Source organism: Limulus polyphemus, unplaced genomic scaffold, assembly GCF_000517525.1.
Source record: "Limulus polyphemus unplaced genomic scaffold, Limulus_polyphemus-2.1.2 Scaffold2370, whole genome shotgun sequence".
Lineage (NCBI taxonomy): Eukaryota > Metazoa > Arthropoda > Merostomata > Xiphosura > Limulidae > Limulus > Limulus polyphemus.
In genome coordinates, this window is record NW_013667980.1 from 102718 (window position 1) to 111096 (window position 8379).

General features: G+C 36.9%; 1 protein-coding gene across 1 annotated transcript in view; it reads right to left on the reverse strand.

Moving 5' to 3' along the window:
- LOC106466748 (protein unc-93 homolog A-like) overlaps positions 1 to 8379 on the reverse strand; it is a 35544-nt gene that overhangs the window by 2987 nt on the left and 24178 nt on the right. The gene's annotated exons all lie outside the window — the stretch shown is intronic.

Below are 8379 nucleotides of genomic sequence, written 5' to 3' on the forward strand. Positions count from 1 at the left end.
GAAACCACTTAGCACTATTTAAAGAAAACTATTTTTGGAAATAATGAATTGACAGCAAGGTGCTCTGAGTGTCTCCTGTCATAATGCTTTCTATGTGCAAAACGTGCTTATGTTTGTATGTTTATTACAAAAAAAAGTTATTACAAAAAAATGGCGCAATAATAATTAATTGTCAATTTAGTCATTAAATACTACACCAAATACAAAATAAATAGCACCATTAAATTTCTTGTAAAAAACTGGTTATTACGAAGTTATTTTAAAATTTGCAAGTTCAACCGTTTGGTTTCCTATAGCGAACAAATAAACAAACTTCCTATTTTCTATATATAGATATTAATCTAGTACACTGAGTGTTCAACTGTGAATAAATAAAAAAGTGTCAACCTCTAAGTAGGTTTCATTACATTACAATCTGCCTTAACAAGATCTGTACTATTGCTTAAATAACCCGTTTAGAATTGTTTCTTGAACTAATTTCAATTTTTCAGAGTATTTCCTTTAGAGTTATTTATACTTTATTGTGCTAGATGTATCAGAGGAAAATACAATATTACTTGTATTCTACCTTAATTTTTTAGGTATATTCTTAATTAATTATGTATTTTGTATAAAAGTGGATGAATATTAAAATTTCTGAAAAAAGAAATTCACGAAATTTAAAAAAAAAGTTCAGAGAATAACAGTGAAACAAATCCTTGTCTTCAAATCAATCCATGATTCACGAAGATACTTTTTAAATCAATAGAATATGTTTTTTATATAATATGTTTTTTAGCTAACATAAACAATTTTCATAATATTCGTGCCCCCCAGTGGCACAGCGGTATGTCTGCGGACTTACAACGCTAGAAACCGGGTTTCAATACCCGTGGTGGGCAGAGCACACATAGCCCTTGTGTAGCTTTGTGCATAATTAAACAAACAAACATAATATTCGCCTTTTATACTTACTTTACTTTGGCCTTGCTCATGGTAGGAAAATACGTGATGGTTGAAGGTGACGATTATTGACTTACTCAAGGTGTTATTGTAAACCTGGTAACAGGAAAATATTCTTTGTTTTTGGCGAACCAAGTCTACGGTAGTAAATTAGAGATTAAGCTTCTTCTCTTTCATACACTTCCAGTTATAAATCCCAAACTATAGCTTCAAATGTTGCAATATTTTAAGGTTTGTCCTTCAGGAGGTGATACAAATCAATTGAGGTTGGAGCTCTGGGAGGTGCAAGGCATTCACTAGACAATATTAAAATCAAACGTTGAACAGTGCAAGCGGTATTATAATGCGGCATACGCATTATTATTATGTTGAAAAAGTAATGTGCCTCATCTATAAAATACTAGTGAAAAAACACAGTAAACGGAACAAACTGTCAGAAGTTTATATCAGAGAAACTAGTGAGACTGAAGAGGACACACGAATATGTCGAAACTAGTTTCTCTGGTATCAAACTTCTGACAGTTTGTTCCGTTTACTGTGGGTTTTTTTCACTAATTGCTACACACGATATTGTGTTCTTTCATTATTACTATATAATACTAGCCCCCCAGTGGCACAGCGGTATGTCTGCGGACTTACAACGCTAGAAATCGGTTTTCGATACCCGTAGTGGGCAGAACACAGATAGCCCTTTGTGTAGCTTTGCCCCAGTGGCACAGCGGGATGCCTGCGAACTTACAACGCTAGAATCCGGGTTTCGATACCCGTAGTGGGCAGAGCACAGATAGCCCGTTGTGTAGCTTTGTGCTTAACCACAAACAAACAAGCAAACAAACAAATATATTACTATCTATACCAGCAGTACTGCATGGTGCAGAATGACACAATACAACAGTAAGTGTCTTCTATTATCAATGAATCAAGTCCACATCACCTAAAACAGGACCATGCCATGACACCAACCCCACCATTCTTTAAAGTCATATCCTTCAAACTCACAACTGTTCATCCAAAGCCAACTCAGATTTCTAGTGACGTATTTTGATAAACGAATTTAATGGTAGAAATTGAATGGGATACTTATCATTTTACATCTTTGCATTAAACTTACGATTTTGTTTGTTTGTTTGTTTTGGAATTTCGTGCAAAGCTACACGAGGGCTATCTGCGCTAGCCGTCCCTAATTTAGCAGTGTAAGACTAGAGGGAAGGCAGCTAGTCATCACCACCCACCGCCAACTCTTGGGCTACTCTTTTACCAACGAATAGTGGGATTGACCGTCACATTATAACGCCCCCAAGGCTGAAAGGGCGAGCATGTTTGGTGTGACAGGGATTCGAACCCGCAACCCTCAAATTGCGAGTCGAGTGCGTTAACCACCTGGCCATGCCGGGCAACTTACGATTTATTTATCCTTTAAACACTCGAATTTTAAGACCATTTACAGTTTTTAACCATAAATATGATTGTGATGCTTCTACTGAACGTCTCTCATTGGACCAGCAATAAGTTTGCGGATTTGTAATACTAGGATCCGGGGTTCTATTCTCCACCGTGAACACAGCGCAAATAGCCATTGTGCAACTTTGAGCTAAAAAAAACAAAATTATTTCGCACTGAACACTTTAAAACTGTGTGGAACATTAAACTCACACTACAGCTTGAAAAAGAAAATGCATACCAAGACTTGCTAAGTACCACACTTTTGAGCTACATCCCATTTGCGCATGTAGGAAGTGTAGTGTAGTATCTTGGGAGGTCGACCCCTGAGGGAGGACTTGGTTGATCCTGGGCTTTTATAAAATATGTATATTTAAGTAAAAAACTCAAGTTTTGGCCACCATCGAATCAATACGTTTAATACAGTATATACTTTCATATTCTGATAACACAAATAAATCAATACTGGGAATCATATAAGTTTGGATTAATTGGAATCGCAGTGTGTTAAAGCTTACACAAATGCCTTGGATTTTCTATTCAGCACTCTGATCCATTGCCTTCTTTATAGCTGTCAATCTGATTTAACTCATTTCATTATGATATCATAATTGGAAGCTGATTCATAAATTCTGTATAATAAGTTTTAAAAAATCAACACTCCCCATAGTGGGGCATGCAACTCAAAATTTCCCCCATTGGCACAGCGGTATGTCTGCGGACTTACACTGCTAGAAACCGGGTTTCGATGCTCGTGATGAGCAGAGCACAGATAGCCCATTCTGTAGCTTTGTGCTTAACTACAAACAAAGTAACCCAAAATAATTTCTCTGGACAATTTGAAATTTTGGTTACTTTTGTTGAGCTATTGATTTGTGGGTGACTGATAAGATGAATATATTATTTGATAACAGGCGTAAACATGTTACTAGGGGAAAAGTATTTGAATTTTTTTAAATTTCTTTACTCATCGAATTAATCTTTTAAATACGTATATGCGCGTGCATTATTCACGGTGTATACCTTTTGATTTTATCCTATACATAACATCATACGTTCTGTTTTGGAATTCATTTGTACAGTTGTCAGTAATAGTGAAAGTATTGATAGTTGGAGTTTTTTTCTGGTTTGGAAATGCTGCCTAACTGTGTTAGTTATAGCTTTAGATATTGACAACCACGTGATGCAGTTTTCCCAAACTTAACTTCGCATACTGCGATGGTTCTTCACCTGAGCCCAGCTCTTCACGCGTTTTTTCAATACGCTTTGAATGATGTTGTGGAAATCGTTCATGCTTCAACCTTTTCCTTTGTCGACATGAATACACTGCAAGGCATTCGAAACTTTCATAGTGAAGTCAAGAGTACTTCACTATGTTCATATCGCTAGAGTTGAGAATAGGAGACATACAAGGTCATCGAAAGCTTTCTTGATTTTTTCATAAAATCGTAGACAAAAGCGCAGCTGGCATTGAAACTGAAATCTGAAGCTTTATTGTAAAGAAATGACTTGCCCTTAAGAAAATTCCATGATCAAGGAAAGATGTGACGGGGCTGATACCATGAGTGGAGCAGACTCTAGTGTATAAAAAAAAACGATTATTTTTAAGGAGCCTACTGCATTGTGTGAACATCGTACTGTGCGTAACTTACACCTTATGGTCTTCAGTATTGTACCTATTTATTGTTCGATTCAGGTATTAATTTAATTTATTATATTGTATCTTCATAAACACTAGTTTTTGGCCGTATTATTAGTATTGTTCTGCTACTTCACTCCACAGCTAAACACCAACTTGTGTAATAATAATTTATCTCAGATTTCTCTAAAGTTATACTGTCTGAGCCACTTGGTGGATTTTCATCGGTCAATACGGCGTTTTTAGGAAAGAATGTAGAGAGTCTTGTTTATGTGACACTGATTCTACGTTGTTCAACGAACATTCAATCTACGACATTACTTGAAGTTACCAATTAGTGTTTGTGTGTTCAGTATGTGAAGTATACTCAGTTCTTGTGCAAAAATTTAATAAAAAATAATAAGTTGACGACTCTGTTATTTCTTTAATATTATTTTCATTAACAATATTGGTCAGTGTTGTAGGCCTCGAGACCGGTATCGAACCATTTGGGTCTCGAAAACGAGATTGGCTAAATTTAAAAGTTTTACTTTGACGTAATCAACAAAATAAAGGAACGAAGAAGACTAAGAAGAGAGTATATGACAAACGGTGACCCACAAACAAAAACGCAAAAAATACGCTCAGAAACAACGACATTAAGTTACTAAAATCACAAAAAATGGGACACTTTCTGCACACAAAAAACAGATCCCAAAAGTTTCTGGTCCCATGTATAAAAAACGTTACAAGGTCAAACAAAACAATTATCACCACCTAACCTACGCTTAAACATGATAATAAACTAGCATACACGAATAAACATAAAGCACACGCCTTTAAAGAATAACTCAAAAAACATTCAAGACACCAGACGACTCAAGCATGAACAACCACTTCATGAACATAGTAAATAATCATATCACAACCAATCATAATATATATATACATACACCACACAGAACATGGCCAACTGGTTAGGGTGCTCGACTCGCAATCTGCGAGTTGCAGGTTCGAATCCCCATCCCACCAAACATGTTCGCCCTTTCAGTCGTGGGGGCGTTATAATGTAACGGCCAATCCCACTATTCGTTGGTAGAAGAGTAGCCCAAGAGTTGGCGGTGGGTGGTAATGACTAGCTACCTTCACTCTAGTCTTTCACTGCTAAATTAGGGGCGGCTAGTGCAGGCAGCCCTAGTGTAGCTTTGCGCGAAATTCAAAACAAACAAACAAAACCGCCATTATTTTTGCTTACGTCACGAACTGCCATATTCCCCGTTCTTTGATCCGCAGTTATAACATGCGCTATTCAAATATAATTGCTACTACACATTGCATTACGCATGGTTTGTTGAACTTCATCAACGTTAAAAGTTAACCCTTATAATAAAACATGTCTAGTAGATCTGCTGCATTCCGGTTCGGCTTCAAAGATCATAAAGAATTCACTGACACCATAAACTCTTGAAAAACAACAACAGATTTTCTTTTGTTTTATTTGCTGACCTTTTTTGTTTATTTTGTTATTCATTCATTTTTTTTTCATTGTATTTTTGTTGTTGTTTTCATAGGAGGAGAAAACGTTAAAAGAAACATGTATAACATGTAAGAGATTCGCCGTTAAGTTGTTAATAATGTTTGTTTTGACGCATGTAAGTTTTATTCTTCTTGCTTTATTTTTCATTGTGTAATTTATTACACGGTCTCAGTCTCGGACACTGAGGTCTGGACTGATATTGGTTATCATGTTTAATATAACTAGTTTTTTTATATTTTGTGCTATTGTTCTTTTTTTCTATAGAAATTGTTTTGCGTTATAAGTTTAGCGTATGCATTTAAGACTAACAAAATTCTCCTAAGGTGGCCAAACGTCATGCGACATTTTCATGTTTACGACCGAGAACATCGTTACAACGAAGGTACCCAACGTCTGAAACAAAGCGTTCAAATCTTCATAAATAAGTTTGTTTGTTTGTAGTTAAGCACAAAGCTACACAATGGATTATCTGTGCTCGAAACACAGTTTATAGTATGGTAAGTCCGCATACATACCGCTGTGCCACTGGGGACTTATAAATAAGAACCTAAGAATAGTATATTTAGCTAACTATCCTCACTGCCAGGTTGATTTTTAGTTTGGACCTAAGTGGATAGCTTGCGCTGGTCGGATATTAATATTAATTAGGTAATGCCCAATTTAGAAATTGGATTTTTTCTCTCATCCTAATACAAAATCTAATCAAAAACACCATGGGTGTGAAAAAAAAAAAAAAGGGCCCGGCATGGCCAGGTGGTTAGGACGCTCGACTCGCAATCTGCATCCCCATCCCACCAAACATGCTCGCCCTTTCAGGCGTGGGGGCGTTATAATGTGACGGCCAATCCCACTATTCGTTGGTAAAAGGAAGTAGCCCAAGAGTTGGCGGTGGGTGGTGATGACTAGCTGCCTTCCCTCTAGTTTTACACTGCTAAATTAGGGACGGCTAGCGCAGATAGCCCTCGTGTAGCTTCGAGCGAAATTCATAACAAACAAACAAGCCAGAACGATGAACATGTAATTTGGTGAGCCAAAAGGGTTTCACTTTTAATGATCACAGCAACTGAGGGGCAGTTGTTTGGTCAACTTGCGCAGTGCCCACCACAGGAATCAAACGCCGAGTTTGAGCATTATAAGTCCTCGAATTTGTCGTTCAACCACCAAGGACAAGTGCTAGCTAGTGAAACGGACATCTATAGAAAGTAGAAATTAATCTAAAAAAAATGTTTATTACTCAAAGTAATAAGTAAGTAAAAAGATTTTTAAAAAGATTTTCCGAGAACAAAGAAAGTTTGAATTGATAATTAAATGGTGAAAAAGCTAATGGCAAATGATGTAATTTTTTTACCAATACCATTTAGTAGTGGAAAAGTTGGCATCGACTGATTGTGTTTCCCGACTTATTTATCAAATTTGGCAACATTAAAATTACAAAATAAGTTTCTACAATGAGTTAAAAGAAAAATATTTATTATTACAACATTTCACCTGATTTTGCAATGTTAATGCATGTTAGATAGTGAAATCCTCTAAACCAATGGTTTGGAACCTTTTTACCTTCTAGTTAGCCCCCCAGTGGCATAGCGGTATGTCTGCAGACTTACAACGCTAGAAACTGGGTTTCGATACCCGTGGTGGGCAGAGCACAGACAGCCCATTGTGTAGCTTTGTGCTTGACTCCAAAGAACCAACCAACCCTCTAATCAGAACTTTGTGCCAGTGGCGTACCGTTGACACAAAGTGGCTTATGATAATAAAAAAGTAATCCAAAAGAAATAATTCAAGAGTGAGTCAACTATACCAGACCGTTTAGTGTTGGCTAACAGAATACGTCGGTAATTCACCAAACTGCTCACCAATTTTGAGACGTGGGGTTGGTTTATTTTCTTTTTAATGTTTCCACCACAACTCTGAAAGTATAATCTAATAAAATTTATGAGCAGGTTAATTTTTCTTAATACAAATGGTATTGTTTTACACCACATCTTTAAGAGGAGCTACCATCATTATAATGTAGTCCTAAGATGTTCATGAATGCTAATGATCGAGATTCTTTGCAAAATATCAGTATCGGTTTATTCAGTGATTGAGAAATTAGTGAAGTATTCAAATCAGTGTTAGTTGTCACGTATTACATTCAGTTACTAAATCGATTAGCCGTGAAATTGTACAAATAAGCTTGTTTGTATGCTAGTCGCAATGTCATTAGCGAGTAAATTTCTGTTGAAAATGAAAACATTATTCGTGAAATTAGGGCTACAACTGTGAACAAGTAGTACTAGCCTGCAGCGTACGTTAAGGAAGAAATATGTAAATTTGTTGTCGTTGGATGGACTGAACTTCGCATTAATTTCACCAAATAACCTGCCCACCGAAAGAACACGTTACAACCGATAGTGCTGAAATATGGAAATATTATATTACTTACTTCTTCGGTATAATTATTTGCCTGTAAGGACAAAAAAAAAAGATTACTTTCAGGTTGGAGTCATTCTCAAACATTTGCAGTAATCAGTCAACTTGCTTTTTTGTTTTAATCGAAATTCGGCCCGGCATGGCCAGGTGGTTAAGGCACTCGACTCGTAATCTGAGGGTCGCGGGTTCGAATCCTCGTCACACCAAACATGCTCGCCCTTTCAGCCGTGGGTGCGTTATAATGTGTCGGTCAATCCCACTATTCGTTAGTAAAAGAGTAGCCCAAGAGTTGGCGGTGGGTGGTGATGACTAGCTGCCTTCCCTCTAGTCTTACACTGCTAAATTAGGGACGGCTAGCGCAGATAGCCCTCGTGTAGCTTTGCGCGAAATTCAAAACAAACAAACAATGAAAAAAAAAGGTGCGGCC